The sequence below is a fragment of the Polypterus senegalus genome, chromosome 15 (genome assembly GCF_016835505.1).
Source record: "Polypterus senegalus isolate Bchr_013 chromosome 15, ASM1683550v1, whole genome shotgun sequence".
Classification (NCBI taxonomy): domain Eukaryota; kingdom Metazoa; phylum Chordata; class Cladistia; order Polypteriformes; family Polypteridae; genus Polypterus; species Polypterus senegalus.
The window spans coordinates 101,157,317-101,172,672 of NC_053168.1; positions in this window are offsets into that span (position 1 = coordinate 101,157,317).

Genomic DNA, 15,356 nt, shown 5'->3' on the forward strand with positions numbered 1-15,356 from the left:
TGAACGGTTGCTACTTTTAGACTTGTTATGGCGAATTGCACATAATACGATTCAATAAATGCTGTTGTGCAGTTAACCTTTTATTTACAGGGTTTTGGGGTTTCTCTTCATTTATGTATAGTGATATATATATATATATATATATATATATTGTCACACACGCGCATGGGAGGCAGCTAAAGGGCTTGAGTGAAGGCAGTTCTGAGACATGCGGGAGGTGGCAGAGTGCACTGACTCTTTTTCTCACTTCCCTGTAGACCATTCCTGGGAGACTCCACCTGGCTCTCTTGACGTCACTTCCGGGACCGAACCAATGGAAACAGACCATACCAGCTCCGGCCCCCCTGATGTCACGTCCGGGCCTGATCCAATGAGTGATGAACACGTGCCCGATCCTTATGACCTAACTTCCTGTCTTCCCCTTTAAAAGTCGGCCCTTTTTCCCTTTTTCCTCAGTCTTGTCTTGGACTTGTTGTATGCACTTCAGTGCTGTATCTCTTTGAAAAGAATGACTTTGCAGCCAGGTTTTGAGATTATACGGGTGGCTGCCCCAAACCCTTCTTTGAGTATGTCTCAACTTTGTGACATTGGCATAGCCAGCAGGATTGAGAAGTCCTGGAAGAGAAGGGGACAGGACCTGCAACCCAACCAGGTGGGAGCGTGCCGGGGCCGAGTTTTCAGGCGGGGAGGGTGTCCCTTGTTTCAGAGTGGCCCGGTACAGGCTCTTCTCCCGGCAAGCTCTACTAGGCAGGCCAGGGAGTGTTCGGGAGGGGCTCACAGACGTGGGCTGCTTCGGAGTGCAAAGCAAAAAGGGCTGTTTGTGCTCTCTCGGAGGAGAGTGCCCGCCTCCCTGTAAAGCCAGAGCCCCGATTTCCACCTAGGGGTGCCCCAGACTGGCAGGTGACTAACCTAAAAAACTGGTGGTTTGACCCAGAGCGGCCGACCCCTCAACAGGCATGGTCCCTATGGGCAAAGGTAGGGCAGTGGCTATGGCCACAGGAACTGAAGCCCTACCAAATAATAGAGCAGGTGGCTTGCTACCTGCTTCTAGACACGCTACCCCGGGGCTTCACCCAGCCGGTCTGGGGTAGAAACTTTAACAACATGGCAGAGCTCATAGAGCTCATAGCGAAACAAAAGGAGGGCCTCACAATCTGGGGGAGTTGAACCGTCCTTTAGCCAAACTCAACCGGGGTATGTCCCAACACCTAGCCTCCCCCCTGTACAACCCAGAGCTTGTGCCGGTGTCGCCGGGGCCGCGGGCGCGCAAACCGCTTGGGAATAAGGCGGAATACAGGTGGAAGGGGAGGACGGGTTGGTGTGCTCTGATAAACCCATTGGCGGTCCCACACACAGGCGCGGTGGTCGTTAACGGGTTCAAAACGTCTGCTCTGTTGGACACCGGCAGCAACACTTCCATTGTTGCCTGCTGTTTTGTGCTACCGCGACAGTGGTTGAAGTATAAGGTCGGTATAACCTGTGTCCACGGGGAAACTCACTGGTACAGGGCTGCCACTTGTGTCATCAGTTACGGGGGATCAGTTCGGAAATTAACCGTGGCAATCCTTCCTGATCCTCTACACCCGGTGATACTGGGGCGGAACTGGCCTGAAATTAAAAGCAGTGAGACACATACCACTCCCGGGATTAGTTTGGGCCACATTATGGACGGAGATGAACCATCTCAAGCTGCCTCCACGCCATGTAATCAGCCGGCAGAGAGAGACGAAGTGACATGGCAACTCCCGGGCCGTCGCGTGCTGACACGTTATCCACCAACGCTGCGGCGGAGTGGGAGGAAACCACGCCCATTTAGGTCGACATGGACCCTCTCTCCTTGTTATGGTTCCAATTTAAAGAGTCGCCGGCTTCTTTTAGAAGGGATCAATGGAATGATGACTCCCTGAAGTTTGCAAAAAATGTAGTGGTCCTTGTCAATGGCCAGCACACTGATCAGTCGATGCCACAGGGCCCTCACTTTGTATTAGACAACGACCTTCTTTACCGTGTAGCAATGCATGACGGCCAGGAGAGAAAGCTGCTGCTAGTTCCGCATACCTTCCGGCAGCAGGTCTGCAAAGCTAGCACACGCCCACCTCCTAGGTGGCCACTTGGGCACCGAGAAAACTCTGGAGCGGATCAAGCTCCGTTTCTACTGGCCGGGAATCAATGAGGAGTTTCGTTGCTTTTGCACTTCCTGCCCGGAGTGTCAACTGCGACAAATTCCTAGGAGGGACCGTGCTCCTCTCATTCCTATTCCCCTGATTAATGTTCCCTTCCACAGAATCGGGGTCGACTTGGTTGGACCGCTAGAGCCCTCAGCCGGAGGACACAAGTATATTTTAGTCCTCATGGATTATGCTACACGATACCCCGAAGCTGTTCCGTTGCGCTCAGCTACCTCCAAAGCCATCGCACGGGAATTACTAGGGGTCTTTTCTCGCGTGGATGTTCCCAAGGAAGTCTTGACAGACCAGGGGACCCCTTTTACCTCGGAGACGTTCAAGGAGACTGCCAAGTTACTGAAAATAATGCATTTAAAGACCGTGGTGTATCATCCTCAAACCGACGGATTAGTAGAGAGGTTTAATCAGACTCTCAAACAAATGCTACGTAAGGTGGTCAGCGAGGATGGAAGGAACTGGGATCAGCTCCTCCCCCTCGTCCTTTTTGCTTATCGGGAAGTCCCACAAGCTTCCATGGGGTTCTCCCCTTTTGAATTACTATATGGGCGACAACCTCGCGGCATATTAGACATTCTAAAAGAAGGATGGGAAGAAGAGGCTCTTCCCTCTACAAACATGTTAGAATATATCGCGCAGTTACGTGATAGATTGGGAAAGATTCGGCCTCTCCTTAAAAGTCACATGGAGGAAGCTCAAGCAGCACAGGCCCATTACTACTGTACAAACGCGGCACGTCTCTTCGTGAGTTCCACCCAGGAGATCGGGTCATGGTCCTAGTGCCTACCTCCCACTCTAAGTTGCTTGCCCATTGGCAAGGCCCCTACAAAGTTAAGGAGAGGAAGGGGCTGGTCGACTGTTTGGTCGAGGAGCAGGTTTATCATGTGAACTTGCTGAAACCGTGGAAGGACAGAGACCCCGATCCCTCCTCCGGCCAGCCCCACTCACTCTTCGCTCACACACACCGCCTTAACTTCGGTACGGACCTAAGTCCCAGACAACGGCAGGAGCTGGAAACAGTTATCCGAGCCGTCCGGGAGGTAGTCAGTGAGAACCCCGGAAGGACCTCTCTGGTTGAGCACAACATTGTGACAGAGCCCGGGGTTATTGTCCGAGAACGCCCGTATCGTCTTCCCGAGGCAAAAAGGGCTGAAGTGGAGCTTGAGATCAAGCGCATGCTGGAGCTAGGTGTGATTGAGGAAAGTTATAGTCCCTGGTCCAGCCCAATTGTGCTCGTCGGTAAGCCTGATGGGAGTTGGAGGTTTTGCAATAACTTCCGTCGGCTTAATCAAGTCTCCAGATTCGATGCATATCCAATGCCACGAGTGGACGACCTCCTCGAGAGGCTTGGACAGGTTCGGTACTTGACCACACTTGACATGACAAAATGGTACTGGCAGGTTCCTTTAACAGACTCCGCGAAAGAAAAAAACGCGTTTAGCACCCCTAGCGGACACTGGCAGTATCGCGTCCTTCCATTTGGGTTACATGGGGCTCCAGCAACCTTCCAGCATCTGGTGGACAAAGTGCTCCGGCCTCATAACTCATACAGTGCTGCCTACCTGGATGACGTGGTCATCTATTCCAGCACATGGAGGGAACACCTACAGCATGTCCGAGCGGTATTGCGAACACTTGGTGAGGCCGGGCTTCGGATCAATCCCAAGAAATGCTTCTTTGGGTTAAGCGAGGCCAAATATTTAGGCTACGTGGTGGGTCGGGTACCGTAAGGCTACAGTGCTCCAAAGTTGATGCCATTTTGAAATGGCCCCGTCCGCGAACCAAGTGGCAGATCCAAGCCTTCCTCGGGTTAGCCGGGTACTACCGCCGGTTTGTAACCCGGTTCTTGAAGAGAGCGCCGCCCTTGACTGATTTAACAAAGAAGAGGGCCCCGAACATTGGGGTTTGGACTGAGAAGACAGGCGCTGCATTTGATGACTTAAAGCAGGCCCTTACGTCCGCACCTATTTTGATGGCACCTAACTTTTCTTTGCCTTTCATCCTCCAGACGGACGCTTCGGACACAGGCCTGGGCGCCATGCTGAGCCAAAGTGTCGATGGTGTGGAACACCCCGTCATGTTCCTAAGCTGGAAACTGTTGGACCGGGAGACCAGGTCAGGTATGCAGCGGTGGAAAGGGAGGCTTTGGCAATTAAATGGGCGATTACTCAGCTTAGGTACTACCTGTTGGGCCGGGAATTCACCCTTGTCACGGACCATGCACCTCTACAGTGGATGGCCCTGCACAAGGAGTCGAATCCGCAGGTAACCCGGTGGTTTCTTGACCTACAGCCGTACAAGTTTTCGCTCATTCATCGCCATGGGTACTCTCCATGCCAACGCTGATGCTCTTTCTCGGGTTCACGACCTCTCAGTTAGGGTCGCCCGACCCGAATGGTCTGGGCTAAGGGGGGGGGCCTTGTCACACACGTGCGCATGGGAGACAGCTAAAGAGTTTGAGTGAAGGCAGTTCTGCAACATGCCGGGAGGTGGCAGAGTGCACTGACTCTTTTTCTCACTTCCCTGTAGACCATTCCTGGGAGACTCCACCAGGCTCTCTTGGCATCACTTCCGGGACCGAACCAATGCAAACAGTCCATACCAGCTCCGGCCCCCCTGATGTCACGTCCGGGCCTGATCCAATGAGCGATGAACACGTGCCTGATCCTTATGACCTAACTTCCTGTCTTCCCCTTTAAAAGCCTGCCCCTTTTCCCTTTTTCCTCAGTCTTGTCTTGGACTCGTTGTATGCACTTCAGTGCTGTATCTCTTTGAAAAGAACGACTTTGCAGCCAGGTTTTGAGATTATACTGGTGGCTGCCCCAAACCTTTCTTTGAGTATGTCTCAACTTTGTGACAATATATATATATATATATATATATATATATATATATATATATATTATGGGAATATGTCTTTCCTGTTTGTCTTAAACAACATTGAGTTTTCATTAAGTGTTAATAATATGCATATGTTTTGAGCATTCAAATGGGGTAAGTAACATATAAAAAAATATTTTTAAGTGGAGTATTTCTTTAGGAAAATAACCTGTGAAGAATTGTTTTTTTAAATTGAATTTGCATACTTGGATGAATTGATGATCAAAGTTGTCGCCTTTTACAATATACACAATATTCCTTAGGAGCATGCAGTTCCATACATCACTTCATATAACCATTATGACAACTATTATACAAGCCCGAACGAAATGGTAAATAAAGCCCAGCAATTTTAATGACATCACAGGAAGATGGAAAAATCTTTCAACACCATAAAAACATCTAAATTTGTAAAACCTAATAGCAGAAAGAGCAGCACTCTTGAAAATGGATACAGAAAAAAATAAATAAACAAAAAGAGGTACCAATCACAACACATGCATGTGCTTAGTGCCATCTGAAGAAAAGGGAAATGTGCACTTGCTAGGGAATGGCAAGGGGTGGGCTGTCTGTGTTGTGTATTTTCCAGGACTGTATTTCCATGCATCGAGTTGCAGAAAACATGCAGCATGCCACAGTTTTTAGAAATGCACTGTGCTGCTCCATAGTGATATACACAGGGGCCATGCAGTATAATTGATTTCACTGGTGTTCTGCAGCACTACGTGGCTGTGGAAATAATGCAGTAAAACACAGATGTGTGAATGTGCGCTAATCTCTGCCTGGTTTCACATATTTAAATTATGATCTAACAGCATCAACAGTTATTTTATTATCTGTGACAGACCTAATAATCTTTACTTTGTTGATGGCCTCCATCTGTTCTAAAATAAAATCACAGAAATCAAAGAGCTATTGTTCAGCTTATTTGAAGAAAAAGTTCCCTTTTAGTAATCATACAGTGCCTCCTGGGTGTTAAGCCATTAACCCCTGCCAAAATTTCTTTGCATCATTATTAAGCCTTATTTCTATTTTGCCTTCAAAGTATGACTAACATTCCTTTATCTTTCTCTTTATCTTTTTGTCCCCATTATTCTTCTCCTCTGTTTTCGGATATACATTTGAATGGATTTTAATTTCTGGTTTAAAAATGATTTTAAATTGGTAGTCACCCAGGGTTTATTGCTTTAGCACATTTTAATCTTATCTCATCCTTACAGAAATGTATATCTGAACTGTAGGGGTTTTCTCACAGGACTTCCCTGAACCCAAATTAGCACCAAGAAGGCCAGAAGTAAAAATATAAAATGGATTAATTATAAAAGGTAGATAATAACATGTGGAAAATATAAATGTAGAAAGAAAAATGCAAAAGGGTAAAGACTGCTATTCCAACAGGCAGCCTACATATGGTGGTACTTGACTATAAGTTTGCGATGGATTGCTGCAGTAGAATGATACCTCTGTCAGAAATGGCTCCTGTTTTGTGTGTGTTACTGCTGGAGAAGTTCCCAGCCCTCATAACCCGGAAATGGATTAAGCAGGCTTTGGAATGTTTGACTAATTTTTCTTCATGTGATTCAACAGTTCTCATTGCTTACCATATCTCTTCCTCATCTTTGAAGCAGTAAGCAATACAGGAGTTTGTGTTACCTTAGAATGCAAGTTCTAGTTACTAGTAACAGTCAGCTGTAGAGTGTTTAGAACAGCATCATCAAAGCAATTAGAAATAACATGAAATACTACAGAAGACCTCAATGCTTCCTTAAAGTTGTATGTTTAATTTTAAACAGCATGAAATAAATAACAACTATGTATACAGAAATGTTAAAATTAAAAAGTAGAAAAGATCTAATGTGTCATCCATTAATTTAAAAAACCTTCAGGTACTTATAGACTTACCTTTATGTGTTCTTGCTCTGACCTATATAAATAAAGCAATGTCTGTCAATTAACAGTCAAAGGAATTCCAAGCCGACATACTCTGTTTGTGGTGTTACTTATCTAATTCAAAAGAATTCTGTACTAGCTAGAGACTGAGAGTCATGCATTTTGGATCTACCCTAGGACATCCCTTTTATGGAGTCTTCTTAGTCATGTTCACCTTTGAGAAATATTAAAGGAATCCTGTAGCCTCACATTTACATTCAGGTAGTTATGAATTCTAGGCCTACTTGGGGCTATCATCTTGTTGAAGTCTTGCTTAACCTCTGCAGTAATAAAAAATAATGAGATCTGGATACTGAGAGTTAGGTATTTTGGACTTGTCATGCGTGTCTTTGTGGTCATTCTTATCCCTTGAATCAACAACAAGTGGACATGAAAAGTGGTAAAAAAATAATTAAAAATGTAAGACACAAAATAATTATTCATAAAAATATTCACCCCACTTTAATATGACACACTTAAATAATCAATGGTGCAGCTTATTGGTTTTAAAAGTTGGATAATTACTTAATTGGAGATCACCATTCTGTAGTCATGGGGTTTCAGTTGACTGTACATTAAATGCACCTTATTTGTGCTGAGTCAGTATTATAGCCTAATGTACACAATGAAGACAAAAGAACACTCCAAACAACCCCATGAAAAGGCAACTGAAACAAGTTAGGGGATAAATACAATAAAATATATCAGTCATTAAGAAATGGAAAGAATATGGCACAGCTGTAAAAAAAACTGTGACTGTGCAAGAAGAAGACTAGTGAGAGAGAGCTCTATGAGAGCTCTGCAGCAGTTATAATCTAGAGTGCCTAAGATTAGTGAGACAGTCAGATGGAAGAAATTTCTATGGTCTAATGAGAGCAAAATTGAGCTATTTTTTTGCAATCAAACAATATGCCACATTAGACCACTGCACATTATAATAAACATATCATCCTCACTGAGAATCTGAGGTTGGAAGGTTATGGGTCAGTAGATGTGGTGTCTTGATTTCAACATAGAGGGATCTCAAATGCCCAGGCATGATAACACTTTTATTGACTTTAAGATAATAACTTTTGATATACCAATGAGTGTTTAAACAGAGGAACCCAAATCTCCAAATACTAGAACACCACTGGGAACAAAGGTTTCTCAGCATTTCACCTTGCTGAACCCAAGTCATGTTTTTCTCACAGACTGATATAGCATAACGATGAGAACAAAAAGCAATGATGTATAATAAAGTAAATAAAAATAAAAGCAAGCAATGTAACATAATAATAATTATTATAAATAGAATGTAAAAATATATGACACATGGCAGAATAATATATGATAAGCAGCATACTTTATATGAGTATAAAGCTTATGGAATACACAGACCATGCATTTAATGTTAAACTTTAATGTTAAACTTCATAATTGCAGGAGAAGGTAACTGCCAACAGCATATGCAGGGGTGGACACCAGAGGCCATTAGATGGGGTTCAAGCTTGTCATCCCTGGACAAAATGAATATGATCCCAGGGTGTAGCTGCCAATGACCTCGGGACTGTGTTTTAAGTTGCCTTATTGTCAGTGCCTCATTAAGTGTGGAACCCTGATCTTATCCCTGTAGGCTTAGTGCAAAAGCAGATGTTTCTATGTAACCATTGCACTTTCTCAGACTAATCAGATGAAAGAAGAACCAGAGGCTATTTGAAAAATTTCTGAACATCCTTCTGGATTAAAGATGAATCTAATAAAATCACTTGCGGCAGTTACAGTTGACAAAGAATGGCAACTCGCCTCCTGAGCTACACCATTGATTATAAATGCTGTAGTGAAGCTAGAGATGTTCTGGTGACTCTTAAATGAGCTGGTGGCATCAGTACATATAGTAAAACTCATTGTTTTGTTGGTGAAGAATATGGTGGTAATGTTGGTAATTTTAAGGTTATTATTTGTTATGATTAGGAAATTCATGCACTATTAATATTAATTCAATAAATATATACAGGCTGCTTTTCAAAATGCCTATTAATTTTATATTATACTCATAAAAAACACAGGCAGTGTAATAGCACTAGAATCAAACATGCTGTTACACTGCACAACAATTCTTTTCAAAAGTCTTGCTTCCTGAAAAATTTTTGCCGATTGTGACAGGTACCTACTGGGAATGCACAAATATAGTTTTGGTTTTACAGTGTCACATAGGAACTCTGAGAAACAGACATTTATATGTTTACTGACAACAATGTATATAGTCACATTTATGTTTCGCATAAGCTATTAAATTCAACAGAATTAAAAGTATTTTGCTCCTGATTTTCTTTTGTATTCAATGTCTGGTGCATCACATTGCAGTGTCCAACAGTAGTCAGCAAGCATTGGTGGATTCCAGTTGCCCTGGTATCATTTCTCCATTGTAGCAATTTCCTGGTGAAACCTTTCACCGTGTTTGTCACTGACAGCACTGAGATTTGCGGGGAAGAAGATCCAAGTGTAAGTGGAGAAAATGAATCTTGAGTGACATGTTGCACTTCATTGTCTTATATGCTTTGAGAAGTTTGTCTACCAGCTGAATGTAGTTTGGGGCTCTGCGATTGCCTAGAAAATTGTTAACAACGTCTTTGAAGGCTTTCCAGGCAATTTTTCCCGGCCCAACTAACAGATCTTCAAACTCTTGTCACTCATAACATGTCTGATCTGGGGGCCAACAAAATGCCCTCTTTGATCTTGGTGTCAGTTATTAGGAACATCTGTCTTAAATAACGAAAACCTTCATCTTCCTTGTTCAGTGCTTTCACGAAATTCTTCCTGAGTCCCAGTTTAATGTGAAGAGGAGGCAAAAATATCTTTGCCAGGTCGACAAGCGATTCATGTGCCACATTTTTGTGTCCTGGAACAAACTTTTTACGGAGTAGCCAGTTCTGTCGAGAATAGTGCAACTCTTTGGCACGGCTGTTCCATTCACAGATGAAACAACAGTACTTTGTATAGCTGAGCTGCAGTACTAGTAACAGAGCAACAACTTTAAGATCTCCACAGATATTCCAGTTGTACCTGCTATACTGGATGTGCTTCAGCAACAGTTCCATATTCTCATACGTTTCTTTAATGTGTGCTGCATAACCAACAGGTACTGAAGGATACACATTGCCATTGTGTAGCAGAACAGCTTTCAGGCTTAACATTGACGAATCAATGAAGAGACACCACTCTTCTGGGTTGTGATCACAACCCAAGGCAGAGAACAATCCTTCAATGTCACAACAGAAACAGAGGCTGTCGACTTGTGCAAAAAATGTGGTTATATCATGATGTTGGCCTCGAAAGACAGAAATATTTGTACCTGCTGACAGCAAACACCATTCCTACAGTCTCAAAACCAGCAGCTCAGCTTTTGCTTTTGACACACCCAAATCTCTGACCATATAGTTCAATTCGGACTGTGCTATCAGAAGTGGATCGCCTGATGAGCATGGTTCAAAATCTGGGTCAATGTCACTGTCAGAACCCTGCATTGCAGTTTCTTCAACTGGTTCGTCAAAGGTCCAATACTCTGGTGGTTTCGGAATTGGAAGACTGTCTTCATGTGGCACAGGTCTAATTGCTGAAGGCAGATTAGGATATTCAATTGACTTCTTGTTTTTGGAAGATAAACCAGACATATTAGTCAAACAGAAGTAACAGTCCGTCACATGATCTTTCTGTTCTCGCCATATCATCGGCTCAGCAAACGACATCGTCTTTCGAGTGCCTTTGAGCCAGGCTCTCAGACTGACAGCACATGTCGCACAGCAAATGTGAGGTGCCCATTCCTTGTCTTGATCACTAATTTTGCAGCCAAAATACAGATGATAAGCTTTCTTCCCAAGAGCTGTCATCCAGCGTCTCTGAGGCACAAGTGTATATTCGCCACAGATATAGCAGAATGTATCCTGGCTGTTAAGACATTGACGAGACATATCGCCCAACACAAAAACGTCTATAGCATCAAGCTTACTTATTGTTATATTGCTACAGATACTATACTCTACTATAGTAATACTATACATACACACTGACTATCTATATTAACCAAATGAGCAGGATTGTTGTATGCAAGGCACCTTTATAGCATGCTGAGACAGCGTCAAGCTTGTTCAGACCAGCCCAGGCATGCCTAGGATGTCAACTTCCACAGAACAGCTTCCAAACTGGCCTGATTCCATGCCTGAACATGACCAGGCTGCACAAACCGTTGTTGATAAGTCACTTACGGGAGCAAAAATGTTTGGATACAAATATAAGAAAAAATCATGACAAATCTGAAACAGTACATGATGGGTAAATTTCGATGTGATATTCGTGATCAGCACCCAAAAATCTATAAAAAACTCCCAACAGTGTTCAAGAAGCAAAAACTCTGTTGTGTAGTGTTATTAATAAATATAAGTTCAAAAACAAGCACCTTGGTCAAGACTGCAGCAAAAGTACACAATGGTAAATATCATGTATCTGTATAGAAGGTCCTCACATCTTCTTATGGTACATTGAGGGACTTTGGAGGAATAAAGGTTGAGAACCACTGCCATAGAGGCCTCTTGGATAGTGCAGGAAACCGGTTTCACAGGCGGTGTCATGGTTTAAACTGTGTAATAGATTTATTAACTCTTTACACTGTAGCTTTACATCAAAAATGTAAATAGTTATTAGAGGTAAATGTAATTGTGTGGTGTTTAATGGTAAAACATTCTAATGACAGACAATGTGGTAACAGTGTGAAGACACATTTGGTCTCCACTGACATGCTGTCCCTATGGACCTTTGGCTCAGCTGCACGCGTTAGCGGTTCAGATGGACCAGCGTTAAAGGTAAAAAACACAGAGAGTTAGTTTATTTTCACAAAGTTTGCTGCTTTAGTTTTTATGATGCCAATTTGCATATACTCCAGAATATTATGAAGAGTGATCCAGATGAAGTGCAATTAATTGCAAAGTCCCTCTTTGCCAAGAAAATGAACTTAATCCCAAAAAACCCATTTCCACCCAGTGACAAAAGGACCTGCTGAGATAATTTCAATGATCCTCTCGTTAATACAGGTGAGAGTGTTGACAAGGACAAGGCTGGAGATCACTCTGTCATGTAGATTGAGTTAGAATAGCAGACTGGATGCTTTAAAAGGAGGGTTGTGATTGAAATCATTGTTCTTCCTCTGTTAACCATGGTTACCTGCAAGGAAACATGTGCAGTCAACATTGCTTTGCACAAAAAGGGTTTCACAGGCAAGCATATTGCTGCTAGTAAGATTGTACCTAAATCAAATATTTATCAGATCATTAAGAACAGAACCATCTCCTAAAGTTGATTCAGCTGTGGGATTTAGGCACCACCAGTGCAGAGCTTACTCAGGAAAGGCAGCAGGCAGGTGTGAGAGAGGTAAAGACTTTTGGAGGATGGCCTAGTGTCCAGAAGGGCAGCAAAGAAGCCATTTCTCTCCATGAAAAACATCAGGGACAGACTGATATTCTGCAAAAGGTACAGTGAATTGGACTTTTAAGGACTGGGGTAAAGTATTTTTTTCTGATGAATCCCCTCTCCTACTGTGTGGGGCATCCCTAAAAAAAAATTGTCCGGAGAAGAAAAGGTGAATGCTACCATCAGTACTGTGTCATGCCAACAGTAAAGCATCTTGAGACCATTCATGTGTGGAGTTGCTTTTCAGCCAAGGGAGTGGGGTCACTCACAATTTTGCCAAAGAACACAGCCATGAATAAAGAATGGTACCAAAACATCCTCCGAGAGCAACTTCTCCCAACCATCCAAGAACAGTTTGGTGACTAACAATGCCTTTTCTAGCATAATGGGGCACCGTGCCATAAGGCAAAAGTGCTAACTAAGTGGCTCGGGGAACAAAACATTGAAATTTTGGGTCCACAGCCAGGAAACTCCCCAAACCTTAATCCCATTGAGAACTTGTGGTCAAGAAGCGGGTGGACAAACAAAACCCCACAAATTCTGACAAACTCTAAGCATTGATTATGCAAGAATGGCTGCCATGAGTGAGAAGCTGATTGACAGCATGCCAGGGTGAATTGCAGAGGTCTTGAAAAAGAAGGGCCAACACTGCAAATATTGACTCTTTGCATAAACTTAATATAAATATCAATAAAAGCCTTTGAAACTTATGGAATGCTTGTAATTATTATACAGTATACCATAGAAACATCTGACAAAAAGTTCTAAAAACAATTTAGAACCAAAACGTGTGTCATTCTCAAAGTTTTTTGCCATGACTGTACACAGATAAACATTACCACCCATGTGGGGAGAGGGGGCGCTCTTGTTAACACAATCTCTCTTTCCATCTGCAATTCAGGTGAACTTTAAACAGAAGATTTCCAGGTCCATGTCATTAGGACCCACCCATTCCGGGAATCAGCACTACAAAACCAACCGGGACTGAAAGGAGTAAGTCAGTTTGATGACTAACAGCGACTAAGATGGAACACTCAGAAGCAGAACTTTTTTTTTCTTGTCTTAGCACCCTCATATGATGCTGATTTTGGCCAATTTTCCCTCATTTGTCTCTGGAGTAAACAGGGCCCTTTGGTTCCCAACACCCTTTTTGACTCAAGGTCTGCTATTAACACAGCGTATAGATGATAATCGAGTTCTCTGTATAGTTTAGAATGTTCAGTTAATTACTTACCAATGAACAAGCAATTTTATGATACATGTTTGCATGCACACACAAGTGAACGTGTATGAAGAGATACAGAGTGAATTCAACTGATTAGCAAGTAGCGTACAGTGAACAACTCTATGTTTGTCATGATTTGTTTTTCCAGGAAGAAATATGGGAGGATTGGCCCCATAGAACAGGTTGCCGTCTAAAACAGATGAGCTTTCCATGAGAGATCAGCTTTTGGCCCTCTTCAGACCTCTTGGCATTAGGAGCAGTAAGGAGTTTGGATTGAGCTTTTTGTATATACAGTTATAAATAAATTCAGCTCCAACTGATTGGGCTTTGTGGAGGTAATCTGGATTTTGAGTGGTGTTCTTTACTATCATTTCGGTCTGATTTTTCTTTATATTCTGATTATTTTTCTTTACATCCTTCTTGAACTGTGTTAACTGAAGGATGAAGAAGATTCTTTTTGTTTTCCTCTTTTCATTACAAGAATTTGGAGACACTGTATAGTATTCATATATATATATATAACTGTATGCTCAATTACATCTACTTTTTACTTATATCTGTTTTAAATTGTGTCTTTGCAGTGAGCTGTGTTTTAAATAATTACCGCTTTGTATATACTTGCCACTTGCTGGAATAAACTAGAATTTCATTTTTGTATGTGCCCCAATCTTTCACCAACTGGTCCAAATGGGTATGACTCCGGAGTCATCTAATTATGTGCAAGGATGTCTTTGCCCGGGACATCACAATGAGATCATTCAGAGCTAAATTTCAAAGCTTTGATAAGGTTCTTATGTTTCCTTTTTGCTTTACAAAGAAAAACTACTAAAAATAGATGTTCCCTGGGCAGGGAGCTAGTTCATCTTAGGGGGCAGTCATGCACGCCCCCTCACACTGGGACAATGCAGAGTTGCCAGTTAAACTTACACCTGCGTTGTCTTTAGGGATATCATTGAAGAACACATACACACACACACACACATATATATATTATTTATATTTTATTATATATATATATTTAGATACTTTTTAATTTTTATTTTAATGAATAGCAACAGAACAATCAATAAACTTTACCTAAATGTATTAGAATTCATGTTGAAGTTCATGTGTACATAAACAACAGATCAGCTCTTGTCTCTAGTGGCTCAGTACTAAAGCAATCTCCATTACTTCCATTCATTTATAGGGTGATACTTTCTACTGCTTTACTCAAAAACAATCTTGACATCCAAAATATGTGATATGTAATTTTTTCAGTCAGTTTACTACTGTATGTAGCATTTAAAATTTGTATTTTTGTTGCAGGTAATTATTTTGTATGAGTCATATATGACCTGAGATCCCTCCTGCACTTTAATTAATCAATATATGAATGACAATCAAGACTTTAGGTACCATTGAGGTCTTTGCTACACTCAAGCTAGAGGCATTATGTTAGAAGGCAAAACATTAAATTACCCTGGTGGCCATCACTCCAGACATTGTTCTTTTGCCCTCTATATTCAGGCACTTTCTCAGGCAGATATTAGTACCAAGCTGAAATAGAAAACACTCCAGGGGATGGCGCTGCCTACTTCATTTACTTTTGCTGATCAAAACTGCTTTATTTCTTGAGCTTAGTATATACAGTATGCAGCTGCTACAGAGTTATTATTTGAAAGGTTTGAAAAATGCCTCAGAGCCATGTTAGTATT